The 18,902-nt window shown below is 45.0% G+C and overlaps 1 protein-coding gene across 2 annotated transcripts in view; it reads right to left on the bottom strand.

Annotated features, from left to right (window-relative positions):
- The window catches only part of TMEM181 (transmembrane protein 181), a 1,372,946-nt gene that overhangs the window by 153,756 nt on the left and 1,200,288 nt on the right, over positions 1 to 18,902 (bottom strand). The window lies entirely within an intron of this gene.

Raw genomic sequence — 18,902 nt, 5'->3', positions numbered from 1 at the left:
AGTCAGTCTGGGGCTGGTTGCTCCCTTGCTCACCAGGTCCCCAGTAAGACTCCCTACTGGCACAGCTATAGGGTCCAGGTCTCAGCCTAACTGGGCAAGCTAAAACCTCCAGTACCCTCTCTGTCCAACCAGTGCTTTGTTTCCCTGCCAAGTAGCTGACACAACACACACACACTTTGAGATAAGTATTTATACAACTTCACAGACACTCGTGGGAAAGGCTGACAGATTCTCCAACTGTGCCCCTTTACCCCGACTATACGGTAGTAATTACTACCACGCAGTTAATAATATCAGCTACTAAAAGGCCTTTAAAAGGGTGTCCAATTATTACTGTGCAATATTAACATCCACTGGTAGTATGACTAACAGTCAAGACTTACTTTAGAGTGGCCTATTACAATAACCTCTATAAATATGCAATGTACTCTAGAACCTATCTCTACACAAATCAGCCACAGGTAGAATGTTTTAAAAATATTTAATAATAAATAATTAAAACATAAGACAAAACTACTGCACCACAGATGTATCTAAGAGTTCAGAGATCACACATAAACTTAAAATAATACAGTAGGACAGGTCTAATTCCAAAGAAAAATATCTAACTAATCTTTACTAGCTTTAACTATTCCTATAAGAAATCACAGTGCTAAAACTTACATGTGAGCATAAGGCAGAGTGCTGATAAGTTAGATGTCCAAAGTCAAAATGCTTTCAGTCTCTTGTGAGAAATAGTATTTTAAACATTACTAACAAACATGTTTGCTGGGCCCCTCCCCAAATTATATCATTTATGACACTTGGGTTTTCCCAGGCAAACAAACTGCATCATCTTAACACCTGGTCGGAGTTCTCAGGCCACAAACTGCATTATTTAGCAGTCTAAAACCTGCACAGAAACTTACAATAATAGAAGACATTTCACATATATATTCTAAAAGAAACCAGATCAATAAAGCACATTCCACATCTAAATTCTGGTCATAAACTGTAGCCTTAAAACAATGGGCATGAAGTCTTCATCCAGCCACCCTGGAGCCGAATTCTAATATGAAAGGGTACAACATGCTTCACTGGGCCAGTAGAGTGCAATGCTGTCACATATTTTGCAGTTCCACATTTCACAATATTCTTTTACATTCAAGAAAACATGCCTGTACTTTACATTTATTTACAAATGCCAGAATTATATATCAAATTCTATTTGACTAGCCTGGCAGCCTTCGCCCATCTCTCCCCAGTCGTCACAATGCTCTGTAACGTCAAAGTACAATTGTGCGAGTACACTCATCATCACTACAGATGTAAGAATATACAAATCATTACTACAAAATAATCCTTATTCACAAGACATAATCCCTTTCGGTCTAATTTTCAGAAGTCTTTGAACATCTCCTGGAACTTCTACTCTCCAGGACAGTGGTTCAGTGTACAGCTAAAAGGTGGTACAGACCTTTTTTTTGCAGAAAATGTTACCATATGGTGTACCCTACTAAGAGGTAAATTTTCATCCCCAGTCATAAGTCTGTAAAGTCCTCCCACTCTGCAAATGACTCCTGAATTAATCTATGAGTGTTCCAGTGTATTGACTTTTAAATAGTGACCGACTATATGACTACATTATAAGAGGGTGATGACCTTACCTCCCCATTCCTTTCTTCTTATATTACTGGCAGTAGCTCTTCCTTCATTGATTAATGATGACATAGTTGTCTTATACCCATGCACATTATTAGTGATGGACCCATAAAACCCAGGGAAAGGAGACTGTGAAAGTACAGTTGTGTACACTTACCATAAATGCAGATGTTAGAGCGTCTTCATTGTTGCAGTCATGACATTTGAGTTATCCCTGCCAGTGACACTTTTTTCCATATTTTGGCTTTTCCTCTGCTTTCCAACTTGGAGATTTTCCTGACATAGCTTTGTTGACTCCCTCCTTTACCGACAGTGGTACTTTGAGTTTGACAGTTTTGGTATCTTTTGTCAAGAACTGTCCAGGAATGTTCAACTTTTCAGTTTGGCACCCCTTTCCTGCATCTTTCTCTGCCTTTGTCTGGTTGTGGATTTGCTGAAACATTTCAAAATACACGTGGAGTTTTCTTCAGATGGATTTTACTACTACTTGACAACCATCAGTTGACAGCTAGCAGTCTGGAAGTATTAATTGCCTGTCTTTTATTATTACTGTCTGATGCTGCCAGCTGAAAATAGTACCTCTGTTTTTTTAAGTAAGTCTGAGATGTAGCACTTCTTTTAAGAACAATTTTACTGAACAGCAAGAGATTTTGTTGGGAGAGCTTAAGGGCAGGCATGCTGCAGCAGCAGACAGATGTAATTTAATAGAAGAATAGCCACCCTGGAAAACCTCAGCTTGTTAATACAAAACCATGGGCTCTAATGCTTCCAGTGGCACCCTGCCTTAGGTAATAACACTACAAAGAAAGCATTTTCTGTTTACATAAGTAGGATCTTATAGTGCTGGACTTCCTGACCTCCCTCAGAATATGAAGTACCTCATCAAAAAACTGATCCCTTGTGGGTATCAAGCTGAGATCATCTGTATTGTCATCCTGAGACTAGGATGTACCAAACACTTTTCCTGACACAAGAGGATGGAAGATTATGGAAGAAGGATCCCCTGATGTAGCTTCAGCATTTTGGGAAATAGTACAGTTGTGTACACTTACCATAAATGTGGATGTTCGAGTGTATTCACTGTTGCAGTCATTACATTTGGGTAATCTGCTGGCAGGTTGCCCTCAGTCGGCCTGAATAACAAAGTCTTGGGTCCTGCGTTGGGTGCTGTCTCCTCTTCCATGATGCCAGGTCGTCAGGGGTATAAAACATGCAGCAGACGCCATTTTAATCAGTTTTTCTTCTCCCAGATGTCAGGTGCCCCCCAAATGGGGAGCAAAAATATATATATAACTATGAATATATACATGCACTTTAGAACACATAAAATTTACTTTCAATTAAAAGCAAACACACCACAAAGGCTTTTGTGCATAGTGAAGGAAAGAAGAGGTATAGAAAGGGGGATGGTGGGGTGGGTAACCCGGACTGCAACAGTGAATACACTCGAACATCTACATTTATGGTAAGTGTACACAAAGTACAGTTTTGTACCTACCATAAATGTAGATGTCCGAGAGGTATGCATCTGCAGTCCTAACAAATGGGTTGTCCTGCCTCAGGCAGCCCTTCGGTCGGCCGGATTCCAAAGTCTGGGTCTGGCCTCGGCTGATGTCGCACTTCACCCGACGTCATAGCTGCAGTTAACCGGGTATAAAGGCATCAGCCAACGCCATTTTCCTCAGTGTTTCTTGCCCCAGATGCCAGGTGCCCTCTAGGAAGGCTAAATTTGGATAAATGCAAATGTTTCCAAACAATAGAGAGCAAATAGAAATAAACATGTATATACATATATACAAACAAATACACCATAATAGATTCCCCCAGCTAGCTAAGAGATGGGCAAATACCCTAGGAGTACCACAGAGGGGAAGGAGGGTGGGTAATCCTGACTGCAGATGCATACCTCTCGGACATCTACATTTATGGTAGGTACAAAACTGTACTATGTCCTTCAAGGATGCATCTGCAGACCTAACAAATGGGTAGAATACCATAGCCAAACTGGGGGAGGAGGTACAAAGAAGATTATGGTGTAGTTAAGATCCCTTGCAAAACAGCAGTGGCAAAACCTGCTCGGGATCTGGAGTATAAGGGTAGATTATAATGCTTAGCAAATGTATGCACGGAGTTCCAAGTAGCAGCCTCTAAAATGTCTTTGGTAGCCACTCCTCATAAAAAAGCTGTAGTAGTGGCTGTAGCCCTTGTGGAGTGAGGCCTGATGTTTTCTGGAGTTGTCTTTGCATGATAAGAGTAACAAAATCTAATGCAATTTCCTATCCATTTTGAGATTGTCTGTTGTCATGGACACTCTATCCTGATGGAAGATAAGGAAGGGCTGTACTGCCATTAATGCCTGTAATTCAGAAACCCTTCTTGCTGAAGTGATTGCAAGCAGGAAAGCAGTTTTCCATGATAAGTACTGTAATTCTGCTGTTGCTGCTGGTTCAGAAGGGGGGAGTGTCAACTTTTCTAGCACAAAGTTCAAGTCCCATGTAGGCAATGGTGGCTTCCTTGGTGGCTTTACATTTTTAATTCCTCTCAGAAACTGCCTGAGTAGAGGATGAGAGAAGACTGGAGGATCCATGTTGTATTCTGCTGAAATAGCTGACGCATGAATCTTAATGGAAGAGTAGGACAGGCCATTGTGGAAAAGCTCTGTTAAGTATTCCAGGATGTTAGCTATGTTTACCAGTGATATATTTTCTCCTTTTGCTGCACTCCAAATGAGATATCGTTTCCATTTTGCTGAATAAGTTTTTCTTGTTGAGGGTCTGCGAGCCTCCAAGATAATGTCTTTAACCCTTTGAGATAAATCTGGGTTATTTTGTCTTATGCAATGTTCCAAGCAGCTAGCTGCAGTGTTTTCAAGTTTGGATGCAGGGTTTTGAAGTTGTTCTGTGTTAGCAGTAAAGGAACTAGGGGTAGAGGCCATGCATGTTCCCGAGACATACTCCTCAGTAATGGGTACCAATGCTGCCTCGGCCAGTCTGGAGCTATCAGGATGATCCTTGGGTAATCTTCTTTGATCTTCAATAGCACCTTGTGCATCAAAGGAAGAGGTGGGAATGCATATGCTGTCAGGTTTTCCCAAATGAAAGATAGAGAGTCCACCTTCCAAGCAAGTGGGTGGTATGTCCTTGTGCAGAATTTTTTCAATTGGTGGTTGTGTGGGGATGCGAATAAGTCTATTTCTGGTAGTCCCCATTTCCTTGTAATGGATTTGAAGATGTCTGGATGCAGCATCCATTCGTGGACATCCGTGGTAGTTCTGCTTAAGATGTCTGCTAGTATATTTTCTTTTCCTGGCACAAATATTGCCTGGAGCTGAATGTTGAGGCTCAGGGCCACATTCCAGAGGTCCATTGCCATCCGGCATAGAGGATATGAATGTGTGCCTCCCTGTTTGTTGATATACCACATAACTGTGGTGTTGTCCATCCTTATCAGCAATTGACCCTGTTGAAGAAACGGTCTGAATGTCTGAATTGCCAGTTTTACTGCCAGCATCTCTTTTTGATTTATGTGTAGGCTCAGCTGGTCTTGAGTCCATAAGCCTTGTATGCACTTGTCCAGCATGTGTGCCCCCCAACCAAGGTCTGAGGCGTCCGTGGTGATAGTCTGGCTTGGTTGAGGGCTGTGGAAGGGCAGTCCTTTGTTCAATTGACAGGCCTGAGCCCACCATCGGAATTCTTGCTTCAGGCATGGAATTATTGGAATTTGGGTTTCTAGGCTGTGCTTGTGCTGAGACCATAAATTCCTTAGGTACCACTGCAACTTCCTCATATGTAGTCTGGCATGTGGAATCAATATTATGCAAGATGCCATGTAACCCAGGGCTTGCAGGACTTTCCTTGCTGTAAGCTGGTTCTGCGTTGTTAATGCCATGAAATAGAGTGGTAGGTGCTTCTGCTTTTCTGCTGTGAGGAATGCCATTTGGTTTGATGTGTCCAGTTCTGCACCCAAGAAAGTTATCCTTTGGGATGGTATCAGCCTTGACTTTTTATGTTGACTGTGTATCCCAGGGCTTGCAGTAGGTGAATGACCTTTTGCAAATCTTTTGTTAATTTGTTTTTGTTGTCCGCTTGTAACAGGCAGTCGTCCAGGTAAGGGTAAATTTGAATTCCCTGAAGCCTGCAATGAGCAATTACTGATGCCAGGCATTTCGTGAATACTCTGGGTGCAGTAGATAAGCCAAAGGCAATGCTGAGAATTGATAATGCTCTGATCCTGCAAGAAATCTGAGGTATCTTCTGCAATTTGGTCATATGGGGACGTGCAGGTATGCCTCCTTGAGATCTAGAGTTACCAGCCAAGACTCCTTGCCCAGCATGGGAAGAAGCTGCTGTAGGGTCAGCATCTTGAATTTTGGAACAATGAGATATGTGTTCAGAGCGGACAGGTCGAGAATAGGTCTCCATTGGTTTTCCTTTCTTGGCACCAGGAAAAGTCTGGAGTAAAATCCTTGCCCTTGTTCCATAGACTGTACCTTTTCTATAGCTCTCATCCTTATTAAGTGGTCTATTTGTTCTAGAGCGTTTGTCTTTTGATTTGGAGTTAGGTTTGGCATTCCTCTCTTCCTTGGTAGAGTATGGAAGTGAAACCTGTAACCTTTGTCTATTGTCTGTAAAATCCATTTGTCTCCTGTAATGTAATGCCAGTTTATTGAAAATAAAGCTAGCTTTCCACCTAAGGGTGCTTCTAGTTGTTCCCTGGTAGGCGGTTTCAGAGCCAAGTCACTGTGATTGTCCTGTGGAAGTGGTAGTGGCTGGATCTGTGGCAGTACTTCGCTGGTTGTTAGGCTGCCACTGACGTCCCCTGTAGGCACCTCTGGATTGACCTCTGCCTCTTGGGCGCCTATTCCTGCCTCTCTGTGCTCTGGTGGTGTCTGGAAAGGACCAATTCTTGGAAGGCCAGTTCCTACTAAACCTTGGAGGCTGGACCTGTAAGAATTCCTTGACTGTCTGAACAGATTTTGCTTTCTCTTCCACCTTCTTCAACACTTGCTGTGCAGGGGAGCCAAACAAACTGTATTTATCCATGGGAGCATCTAGGAGCTATGACTTTACATGGTCTTGTAAGGACTGCTCTTTTAACCATGCATGCCTTCTGATCACTGTACCAGTCATAGCTGATCTAAAGGAAGCCTCCAGTGCATCATAGCCGCATTTTAAGGAATGATTACTGACCTGCTGAATGTTATGTACCATTTCCTGAAGGGACTGTCGGTCTAAAGGTTCAGGCGAGGACAGTTTTTTAGTTAACTGATCTAACATAAATTCTTGATACTGAATCATGTGGAATTGACAGTTTAAGGCCCTAGCCGAAAGAGTAGCAGAAGTATAAACTTTTTTACCCCATCTCCCTAAGGCCCTAGATTCCCTTTCAGAGGGGAGGTGGTTTTTGGCATTGGCAGCTGCTACAGCCTTGGGGCCCTGTGAAATAGTTTCAGGATCTGCAAAAGGAGCCTTATACAAGTGATAATGTGTGTCCGGAACCCTGTAGTATCTGTCGGGCTTAGCAGGGGCCGGAGGAAGTGAATCAGGAGCAGTACAAGCATCATTAAATGCATCATCCACAACTGTAAGTACTGGAGGAATGGCTAAAGGCCTATGCTGTGGCAAATGCAAAAAGGTCCTAAGCCTTTTCCTAGAGTCTGAGAAATCCTGGCCCTGCCATTGAAATTGTTCCCTCATAGCATGCAAGGTTTCCCCAAAAGAAAATTCTTCAGGAGGAAAGGCAGAAGGAATGGAGTATTCTGCATCAGAGTCCTCATATGGAGAATAAGGGCCTTCTGGAGGGTTTGTATTTTCTGAATCATCAGAGGAGTAATCTGTAGAAACTGGCTCAGGGAGCTCTGCTCTAGGCCTCTTCTCTGGAGGGGGGTGAGAGGCCCTGTCAGGGTGAGGCTGGGATCCCCTGATCAAAGAAATGAGATCCTCTGCTAGACTAAGCATTTGAGAACTAGAGCTAGGCCTGAGAGAGGGGGTTTTAGCAGGCACGGTCTTTGTTGATTTTGCTGCTTTAGCCCTGGCAAAGGCCTTAATTGACATGGATGCAGGGGGCCTAGCAGCTCCATGTGCAGGAGTAGATATATCTAAAGGGATAGTATCTGATAAATCCTGAGAACCTGTAAGAGCAGGTGGAATTTCAGTAGCAGATTCAGCCATGCTGGATGAGGCCTCGGTAGGAGGCAAGCTTTCGGCCGAAGGAAGAACCGTGGACTCGGTTTCAGCCGAAACCGAGACACTAGCGGTTGACTTAACCGTGGTTTCGGCCGAAACCGCGGACCGCGAGTGTCGGTCCTTTTCCTTACGCTTTTTAGCTAATTGCGAAGTCGGAGTCTCCGACGGCATGTTTTAAGCAAAAGCGGAGCTGAAAAACTCCTCTGCAAACTCCGACCGACGTCTAAGTGTCCGTTGGTTGAAGGAAGCACAGGCTAGACAAGCTGCTACGTCGTGGTCTGGGCCTAAACAAGGTAGGCAGTAAGAGTGGAAATCTTTATGAGGTATTTGTTTCCCACAAGTTAAACAGTTATTCACTTTTTCTGACATCGGCTGAGACAAGAAAGAGTCCCCAATGGGGTACTTAGCTTTTTAGAAGTCTTCGGTAGTAGCAATCTCTGGTTCTGACCGACCGGCACCCAATAGTTGCTGCAGCTTCCGCTTCGGGCGCCACGCGGCAAGAAAGACTGGGGAAAATGGCGTCGGCTGATGCCTTTATACCCGGTTAACTGCAGCTATGACGTCGGGTGAAGTGCGACATCAGCCGAGGCCAGACCCAGACTTTGGAATCCGGCCGACCGAAGGGCTGCCTGAGGCAGGACAACCCATTTGTTAGGACTGCAGATGCATCCTTGAAGGACATCTGTACTATGTTCTTCATGTTTCACTGTTGCAGTCATTACATTTGGGTAGTATCCCAAAGATATGGATGGGAGGATGGAATTAAACAGCATTAGGAGCAGCTATAAGGCCCTGCAGGACTGCAGTGGCAAAGCCTGCCCTGGATTTAGAAAAAAGAGGTAAAGGATAATGCTTTGTGAACGTATGAACTGAGCTCCAAGTAGCAGCTTCTACAATGTCTCTGGAAGGAACTCCTGTGAGAAAAGCTGCTGAAGTAGAAGCAGCCCTGGTGTAATGGGATCTGATCCCCTTAGGCACAGGTTTACCATGGTACAAGTAGCAGAAAAGTACAGTTTTGTACCTACCATAAATGTAGATGTCCGATAGATATGCAACTGCAGTCATAACATATGGGTTGTCCTGCTTCAGGCAGCCCTCTGTCGGCCGAATTCCAAAGTCTGGGTCCGGCGCCAGCTGGTGTCGCCTCCTCTCCGACGTCACAACGGCTGGAGTATAAAGGCATCGGGCGACGCCATCTTCTTCAGTGTTTCTTGCCCCAGATGCCAGGTGCCCTCCTAGGAAGGCTAAATTTGGTGAATGGATAAACAATTCCAGACATGCACAACAGTAATAAACAGATACACCATAGGAGATACCCCCAGCTAATAGAAATAGGGGTAGGGACCCATAAAGAAAGTTGCAGAGGGGAAGGAGGGTGGGAAAATCCGACTGCAGTTGCATATCTATCGGACATCTACATTTATGGTAGGTACAAAACTGTACTATGTCCTTCAAGAATGCAACTGCAGTCATAACATATGGGTTGAATACCATAGCCAAGCTGGGGGTGGATGGAACTAAGAGAGGGATGGTGTAGCTAAAATGCCCTGCAGGACTGTCGAAGCAAAGCCTGCTCGGGATCTGGAGTATAAGGGCAGGTTGTAGTGCTTGGTAAATGTATGCACGGAGCTCCATGTAGCAGCCTCTAAAATGTCCTTTGTTGCCACTCCTCTTAAGAAAGCTGTGGATGTGGCTATAGCTCTGGTGGAATGTGGCCTAATATTGGCTGGCACACCTTTCCATGGAAAGAGTAGCAGAATCTGATGCAGTGTCCAATCCATTTTGAGATTGTTTGTTTGGAGATTGCTTTTCCTTGTACTCCAGCAGCATAGGCTACAAACAGTTGGTCAGACTTTCTGGTGGCCTTAGTCCTGTCCAAGTAGTAGCGTAGTTGCCTGTGTATGTCCAAAGTATGCAGCAGTTTTTCCCCCCTATTTTGAGGATTGGGGAAGAAAGTAGGCAGGTGAATAGCTTGATTTAGAGACACCCTGGAAATAACTTTTGGCATGAATGAAGGATTGGTTCTTAGAGAAACTCTGTCCTGATGAAAAATGAGGAAGGGAGGCACTGCCATGAGTGCCTGTATCTCTGAGACTCTTCTTGCAGATGTGACTGCCAATAGAAAGACCATTTTCCATGATAGAAATTGCATTTCTGAAGTTGCTGCTGGCTCAAAAGGAGGAAGAGTTAATTTTTCCAAAACGAAATTGAGGTCCCATGCAGGTACTGGCTGTTTTCTGGGAGGTTTGATATTCTTTATCCCACTTAGGAACTGTCTTAGCAAAGGATGTGAAAACAGTGGTGGGTCACAATTGTATTTTGCTGAGATTGCTGAGGCGACAATCTTAATAGAAGAGTATGAAAGTCCAGTATGAAACATTTCTGCCAAGTATTCTAATATCTGAGGTATACTCAGTACTGATGTGTCCTGACCTCTGTTGGCATTCCAGATGCTGAATCTCTTCCACTTGGCTGAATAGGTTTTTCTGGTGGAAGGTCTGCGTGATTCCAGTAAGATCTCTTGAACTGTTTTGGAAAGAGAGTTAGCTAGGGGAGTCATGGTAACCTCCAGGCTGTCAGATGCAATGTTTTCAGGTTTTGATGGACAGTCCTGTAATTGTGTTGTGTTAGAAGCAGGGGCCATAGGGTCAGAGGCCACGGTCTGGTCCGAGTTATGCTCAACAGCAGTGGGTACCCAGTGTTGCCTTGGCCAGTCTGGAGCTATCAAAATGCCTGTTGGTTGCTCTGCTTTGATCTTCAGTATCACCTTGGTCAGCAGAGGTAGAGGAGGGAATGCATAAATTTTCAGGGAATTCCAGCTGAAGGAGAGAGCATCCATTTTCCAGGCTAGAGGATGGTGGGTCCTTGTGCAGAACTTTTCCAGGTGATGATTTAACTGGGAAGCAAAGAGATCTACGTCCGGTCTTCCCCATGTCTTTGTTAGCTGTGAGAAAATGTGAGGATGCAGCATCCATTCATGTGGATCCAAGAAATTTCTGCTCAGGTTGTCCGCCAGTACATTGTCCTTGCCTGGCACAAACTGGGATTGCAAGTGTATCTTCAGACTCAGGGATTTTTCCCAGAGAAGCATTGTTAGTCTGCAGAGGGGATAAGAATGAGTGCCTCCCTGCTTGTTTATATACCACATGACAGTGGTGTTGTCTGTCCTTATTAGCAAATGTCCTTGTTGTAGTGTTTTTTCGAAAGTCTCGATTGCATGCATCACTGCCAACATCTCTTTTTGGTTTATGTGCAGATGTCTTTCCTTTGGTGTCCATAGACCTTGAATGCATCTGCCCTCCATGTGCACCCCCCATCCATGGTCTGAGGTGTCTGTTGTAATCATTTCACCTGCTTGAGGTCTGTTGAAAGACATGCCTTTGTTTAACTGACTTGCTTGAGCCCACCACAGAAATTCCTTTTGCAGACATGGAATAAGTGGGATTACGTCCTCTAGGCTTTGGCTGTGTTGGGACCATAAGCTTTTTAAATACCATTGCAGCTTTCTCATATGAAATCTTGCCAAAGGTATCAGAAGAATGCAAGATGCCATGAACCCCAGGGCCTGCAGGATTTTCCTTGCAGTCAGCTGGGAGAGTTTTGCTAGGCCTTTGAAGTACTCTGGTAACTGCTGTTGTTTTCCTCTGTGAGGTAGGCCATTTGAGTTTCTGTGTCCAGTTTGGCTCCTAGGAAAATAATCTGTTGGGATGGCAGTAGTCTTGACTTCTGAATGTTGACTGTGTATCCCAAGGCCTGCAGTAGTTGAATGACATAGTCCAAGTTTGCTTTTAAGGTTTGTTTGTTGTCTGCTTGTATGAGGCAGTCATCCAGGTAGGGGTATATTTGAATCCCTGGAGTCTGCAGTGTGCCACTACTGATGCCAGGCATTTCGTGAACACTCTGGGCAGTAGATGAGCCAAACGGCAATGCTGAGAATTGATAATGCTCTGTTCCTGCAAGAAATCTGAGGTATCTTCTGCAGCTTTGTCTGATTGGGACATGCAGGTATGCCTCCTTGAGGTCCAGAGTGACCAGCCAAGACCCCTTGCCCAGCATGGGAAGGAGTTGCTGCAGCGTCAGCATTTTGAACTTTGGCACAATAAGGAAAGTATTTAGAGTTGACAAGTCCAGTATAGGTCTCCATTTGTTTTCTTTTCTTGGAACAAGGAACAGTCTTGAATAACATCCTTGGCCTTGTTCCTGAGGAGGAACCCTTTCTATTGCTTTTATACTTAACAGCTTTGAAACTTGAGTGAGTGCCTCTGCCCTTTGATGATGTGGCAGGTTTGGCATGCCTTGTCTTATTGGTAAAGTATGGAAGTGGAATCTGTAACCCTTGTCTATTAAATCCAGAACCAGTTGTCCTTGGTTAAGATATGCCAGTTTTTTGAGAATAAGGATAATTTTCCGCCCAAAGGTGCTTCTCTTTGAGCCTTTGTAGGCGGTATGAAAGTCAAGTCATTGTGATTGTCCTTGTGGTGCAGCTGGGCTGTCTGCCACTTCTTTGATTTGTAGGTTGCCATTGGCGGCCGCTGTAGGATCCTCGGTATTGCCCTCTACCTCGGGCACGCCTGCTTTTCCCCTTTGAAACTTGTCAGAGCCTGGGAAGGACCAATTCTTTGAAGGCCAGTTTCTGCTGAATCTGGGTGGCTGAACCTGAAGGAAATCCTTGACTGTCTGTACTGACTTAGCCTTTTCCTCAATGGATTTCAACACATCTTGTGCATTAGCACCAAAAAGCTTCTGTTTTTCCAGAGGTGCATCAAGTAACTTTACTTTAACATGGTCAGGCAAAGACTGATCTTTTAACCAAGCATGTCTACGTATCACAGCCCCAGTCATAGCTGCCCTACATGAAGCTTCCAATGCATCATAACCACACTGAAGAAAATGGTTGTTAACCTGCTGAGTGTTATGTATATGTACCTGCAATGCCTTTCTATTAGGCTCAGGAGAGGCTAATTTTTTCTGTAAATCATCCAGTAAAAAATCCTGGTACTGAAACATGTGAAAAAGGCAGTTAAGTGACCTCATGGCTAGGGTGGTTGAGGTATAAACTTTTTTACCCCATCTCTCCAGGGACCTAGCTTCCCTGTCCGCTGGCAGTGGATTTTTGTCAGTGGAAGTAGCCACTCCCTTGGGGCCCTGTGAAATAGTTTCTAGATCCACAGAGTGGGCCTTAAAGAGATGCTTGTGAGTGTCAGGGACCCTATAATATCTGTCTGGCTTGACAGGAGCAGGGGGGAGAGAATCAGGGTTAGCACTAGAGTCTGAGAAAACATCATCCAAAACATCCATAACTGGAGGAATAGCTAAAGGACTGTGCTGGGGAAGCTTGAGGAAGGTACGCAGCCATTTCCTGGAAACAGAGAATTCCTGACCCTGCCATTTAAAATGTTCCCTCATAGAGTGCAGGACTTCACCAAATGAGAAATCCTCTGGAGGGGAGGCAGAGGGAATTGATTCCTCAGCATCAGAGTCCTTGTAGGCCTGGAAGGATTCTTCTTGGGTATCAGAATGCTCAGATTCCCCAGAGGCTTCATCTGAAGAGAGGTTGTCAGCCTGCTCAGTTCTGGGCCTTTTCTCTGCAGGTGGCTGAGAACCTCTGTCTGGATGAGGTTGAGACCCCCTGATAAGAGAAATAAGATCTGCAGCAAGAGACATGATCTGTTTATCAGAAGAAGGGGCCTGAGCAGCAGGTTTAGGATGGGCCTTGGCCTGGCTGGCGGCCTTAGCACGTGCAAAGGCCTTGATGGACATGGATACAGGAGGCCTAGCAGCCCCACGTGCAGGAGTAACCTTGTCTACAGAAATGGTGTCGGGTAGATCCAGAACTTCGGTTTCCGGAGGAAAATCAACAACCGGCACCGGAGAGATCTCCGAGACCGAAGGTCGTGTTAACGCTGTGTCGTCGGCCTGGAGCGGTTGAATTACTGCCTCCGAAGGGACTGAAGCACTAGCGGAGGGTTTAGGAGTTGCATCGGTGGTGGACACGGGCCGAGGATGTCGGTCCCGGTCCTTTCGTTTTTTGGCAGCTTGAGTAGTCGGTTGATCCGACGGCATGATATACGTGAAAGATTCACCGAAAAAGTCTTCAGCGAATTCTGCCCGGCGCCTGAGAGTGCACTTATTAAAGCAAGCACAGGCAGCACAGGCCGAGACGTCGTGGTCTGGGCCCAGGCAAGGAAGGCAGTAAGAATGGAAGTCCTTATGAGGTATTTGTTTACCACAAGACAAACAATTATTAACTTTCTCAATTTGTTCTGACATCGGCTGAGGCAAGAAAAATGTTCTAGCGGGTACTTAGCTTTTAGATGACTTCGGTACTGAAAACACAGGAGCTGACCGACCGGCACTTGCGAACTGCTTCTGCTTCGGGCACCGCGCGGCAAGAAAGACTGAAGAAGATGGCGTCGGCCGATGCCTTTATACTCCAGCCGTTGTCAGAGAGGAGGCAACACCAGCCGACGCCGGACCCAGACTTTGGAATTCGGCCGACTGAGGGCTGCCTGAGGCAGGACAACCCATATGTTATGACTGCAGTTGCATTCTTGAAGGACATCAAATACAATGGCTTATCCTTTTAGAAATAGTCTGCTTTGATATAGCCTTCCCCTCTGATCTTGCAGCAAATGCCACCAGTAGTTGCTCAGACTTTCTTACAGATTTTGTCCTGTTTAAGTAGAATCTTAGTTGTCTGTGTACATCCAATGAATACAGAATCTGCTCCCCCTTGTTCTGCGGATTTTGAGAAAAAAGTTGGCAGGTGAATGGTCTGGTTAAGAGCCACACTGGATACCACCTTAGGCATAAAAAAAGGATTGGCCCTGAGGGCCACCCTGTCCGGGTAAAAGATAATGAAAGGCTCCACTGCCATGAGAATCTGTAGTTCTGAAACCCTTCCAAAAGAAAGGTTGTCTTCCAAGAAAGAAATTTTATATCCGCAGTAGCTGCTGGTTCAAAAGGAGGTAGGGTGAGTTTTTCCAGCACAAAATTGAGTCCCATGCAGGAGTTGGTGCTCTTCTGGGAGGCCTTAAATTTTTGGCCCCTCTGAGGTACTGTTTTAGCAGGGGATGAGAAAAGAGGGGAGGTTCTGTGTTGTAATGAGCTGAGATGGCAGAGGCATGGATTTTTATTGAAGAAAAATATAGGCCCTTGTGAAGCATCTCAGTTAAGTATTGCAAAATCTGAGGAATATTGGGCTTTGCTGTGTCTATTCCTTGTGCTTGCTTCCAAGCACAGAATCTCTTCCATTTATCAGCATAGGATTTTCTAGTACTAGGCGTTCTGCCCTCCAAAATGACATCCATCACAGGTTTACTGAGAGATGTGATTGGTGAAATTAGTTGATTAGCCATGCTGCAAGATTCAGAGTTTGGAGCTGAGTGTGCAGAATTTGATTGTTCTGCTGAGACAACAGGTGAGGTGTTTGATGCAAGTACCATGGAGGAAGGAGTGATATTACTTAAAAGAGGGTAGCAGTGTTGGCGAGGCCAGTCCGGAGCAATCAGAATCATTTCTGGTTTTTCCTGTCTGACTTTTAGTAAGACCATGAAGAGTAGAGGCAGAGGGGGAAAGGCATAGACTGATGGGTTTTTCCAGCTGAAGGATAGAGCATCCACTTTCCATGCTTTTTTTGTGATGAGTTTTTGTACAGAACTTGTCCAATTGACAGTTTTGGGGATAGGCAAATAGCTCTATGTCTGGGCTCCCCCATTTTCGTGTTAACATCCTGAAGATTTCTGGATCCAGATTCCATTTGTGCGGGTCCATTAGATTTCTGCTTAGGTCGTCTGCCAGAGTATTTTGCTTTCCTGGCAGGAACTGAGCTTGAAGATGTATTTGGTAAGTCAAGGCGGTGTTCCACAAGGCCATGGCTAGTCTGCAAAGGGGGTAGGAGTGGGTACCCCCTGCTTATGTACCACATAACTGTGGTGTTGTCCATCATTATCAGTAGTTGTCCTGGATGAAGGAAGTCCTTGAAGGCTGTCAGAGCATTCTGCATTCTGTACAGCTAGCATTTCTTTCTGGTTGATATGTAGATGCATTTCGTTTGGGCTCCATTTGCCTTGAATGCATCTCCCTGCCAGATGGGCCCCTCAAGCATAGTCTGATGCGTCTGTAGTTAGGGTTTGGGTGGCAGAGGGTTGAATGAATGACAGTCCCTTGTTTTGGTGACATGCCTCTGCCCACTAAAGGAACTCCTGTTGCAGGCAGGGAATGAGAGAAATCATTGTTTCCAGGCTGTGACAATATTGACTCCATAAGCTTTTTAGGTGCCATTGAAGTTTCCTCATATGCAGTCTCGCATATGGAATTAGTAGAATGCAGGATGCCATGAACCCCAAAGCCTGCAGAATTTGTCTTGCAGATAGCTAGGATTTTGTTGCCACTTGTTTGAAGTATGTTGTCAATTGAATTTGTTTGTCTGGTGTGAGGTAAGCCATCTGGGCAGTTGGATTCAAGCTTGCACCCAGGAATGTTATTATTTGAGAGGGTACCAGTTGTGATTTTTTTTCGTTTATGGTGTACCCTAGGCATGCCAGAAGCCGTTTTACAAACGCCAGATGCTGTAGAAGAGTGTCCTTGTCCTCTGCCCGAATGAGACAGTCGTCCAGATATGGAAAAGTCTGAATGTTTCTTTGTCTGAAAAATGCAATTACTGGTGCCAGGCACTTTGTAAAGATCCTGCGCACAGTAAATAAGCCAAAGGGCAGTGCAGAGAATTGGTAATGCAAATAGCCTGCTTTGAAGCGGAGGTATCTTCTGCAAGATTCCCTTACTGGGATATGCAGGTATGCCTCTTTTAAGTCTAGAGTTACCAAACAGGCATTCTTGTCTAGCACAGGCAGTAGATGTTGTAAAGTCAGCATTTTGAAGTTTTGAATGTCCAGGAACGTATTTAGAATGGATAAGTCCAGAATTGGACACCATGACTTGTCTTTTCTGGGTACCAGGAAAAGTCTTGAATAAAATCCTTGTCCTTTTTCCTTTTCTGGCACTGGCTGAAAAGCCCCCATATCCATGAGGGACATGACTTGTTTCTGGGCCTCTGCCCATTGATTCAGTGGCAGATCTAGCCATCCGTTTGGAATTGGCAAAGTACAGTTTTGTACCTACCATAAATGTAGATGTTCGAGTGCTAATACAGCTGCAGTCATAACAGATGGGTTTTCCTGCTGTCAGGCGGGTCCTCGGTCGGCCGAATTCCAAAGTCTAGGTCCGGTGTCGGTTGTCGTCGCTTCCTCCCTGACGTCAGTGCGACAGAGGTTTAAATTACCAGCCAACGCCATTTTCTTCAGTTTTTCTTGCCCCAGATGTCAGGTGCCCCCAGAAGTAAGGCAATACATAAATTTATGTAATAATGCAATGGAATATAATCAAAAAACAGTAGTTGCAAGCAAATACACCATAAATGAATACCCCAATCAGGTTGTATGAGGAGGTGTTAGCCATTAGGCCTGTCCCAAGAGGGGAAGGAGGGAGGGAAACCTGGACTGCAGCTGTATTAGCACTCGAACATCTACATTTATGGTAGGTACAAAACTGTACTATGTTCATCGTGCATGCAGCTGCAGTCATAACAGATGGGTAGAATCCCAAAGCTAAAAAAGGGGTGGTAGGCACTAGGTGGAACTAGGAGGAGCCAGGATGCCCTGCAAGACTGCAGTGGCAAAGCCTGCTCTACATTTGGAGTATAATGGTAGTGCTTGGGGAAGGTATGCACAGAACTCCAAGTGGCTGCTTCCAAAATATCTTTGGTAGGAACCCCCCTGAGGAAAGCTGCAGAGGTAGCTGTGGCCCTTGTGGAGTGAGATCTGATGCCTGCAGGTACAGTTTTACCATGAAAAGAGTAACAAAAGCGTATGCAGTGGGCTATCCATTTTGAGATTGTCTGTTTGGAAATTGGCTTCCCTTGAGCTCCTGTAGCATAGGACACAAAGAGTTGCTCTGATTTTCTGAAAGGCTTTGTTCTGTCCAAATAATAATGCAGCTGTCTGTGAATGTCCAAGGAATGTAGTAGTCTCTCCCGTTTGTTTTGAGGATTAGGGTAAAAGGTAGGTAAGTGGATAGCCTGATTCAAAGCCACCCTGGATACTACCTTTGGCATAAAGGACGGATTGGTTCATAAGGAAACTCTGTCCTGATGGAAAATGATGAAAGGCTGCACAGCCATGAGGGCTTGTAGTTCCGATACCCTGCGAGCTGAGGTGATAGCCAGAAGGAAGGCTATTTTCCAGGACAAATATTGCAGTTCTGTTGAGGCAGCTGGCTCAAAAGGAGGCAAGGTCAGTTTCTCTAGAATGAAATTGAGGTCCCAAGCAGGTACTGGTTGTTTCCTTGGGGGTTTTACATTCTTAGCCCCTCTGAGGAACTGTCTTAAGAGAGAGTGAGAGAATAAAGGAGGATCAGTGTTGTACTCTGCAGAAATGGCTGAGGCATGGATTTTGATGGAGGAGAATGAAAGTCCACTGCTTAGCAGCTCAGCTAGATACTGTAATATTTGAGGTAAATTCAGTATTCCAGGATTCTGACCCTTTTTCTCATTCCAGGCACAAAACCGTTTCCATTTTGCGGAGTAAGCTTTTCTAGTAGAAGGCCTTCTGGCCTCCAAAATGATATCCTGCACCTCCTTGGAGAGTAGGGTCTGTTGTGAAGTTAAGGAATCTTCCATGCGGCCAGATTGAGTGTTTTCAGCTGACTGTGAAGAGTTTTGAAGTTGTGCTGAGTCAGAAGAAGAGGCATTAGAGGTAGGATCCATGGTGGGGAATGCGTCAGGCTCCTCAGGAGTGGGTACCAGTGTTGTCTTGGCCAGTCTGGAGCAATGAGAATCATCTTTGGTCTGTCTGCTCTGGTTTTTAATACAACTTTGGGCAGCAGAGGAAGAGGTGGAAAGGCATAAACTGTCATTGTTGTCCAACTGAAAGAGAGTGCGTCCACTCTCCAGGCCTGTGGATGAAAGGTCCTTGAGCAGAATTTTGCCAATTGGTGATTTCTGTGGGAGGCAAAGAGATCTATGTCTGGCCTTCCCCATGCTTGAATTATCTCTGTAAAAACTTGAGGATACAACTTCCA

This window comes from Protopterus annectens, chromosome 1.part0 (assembly GCF_019279795.1).
Source record: "Protopterus annectens isolate FY-2018-M chromosome 1.part0, PAN1.0, whole genome shotgun sequence".
NCBI classification, from domain to species: Eukaryota; Metazoa; Chordata; order Ceratodontiformes; family Protopteridae; genus Protopterus; species Protopterus annectens.
This window is presented reverse-complemented; position numbering and strand designations above follow the sequence as displayed.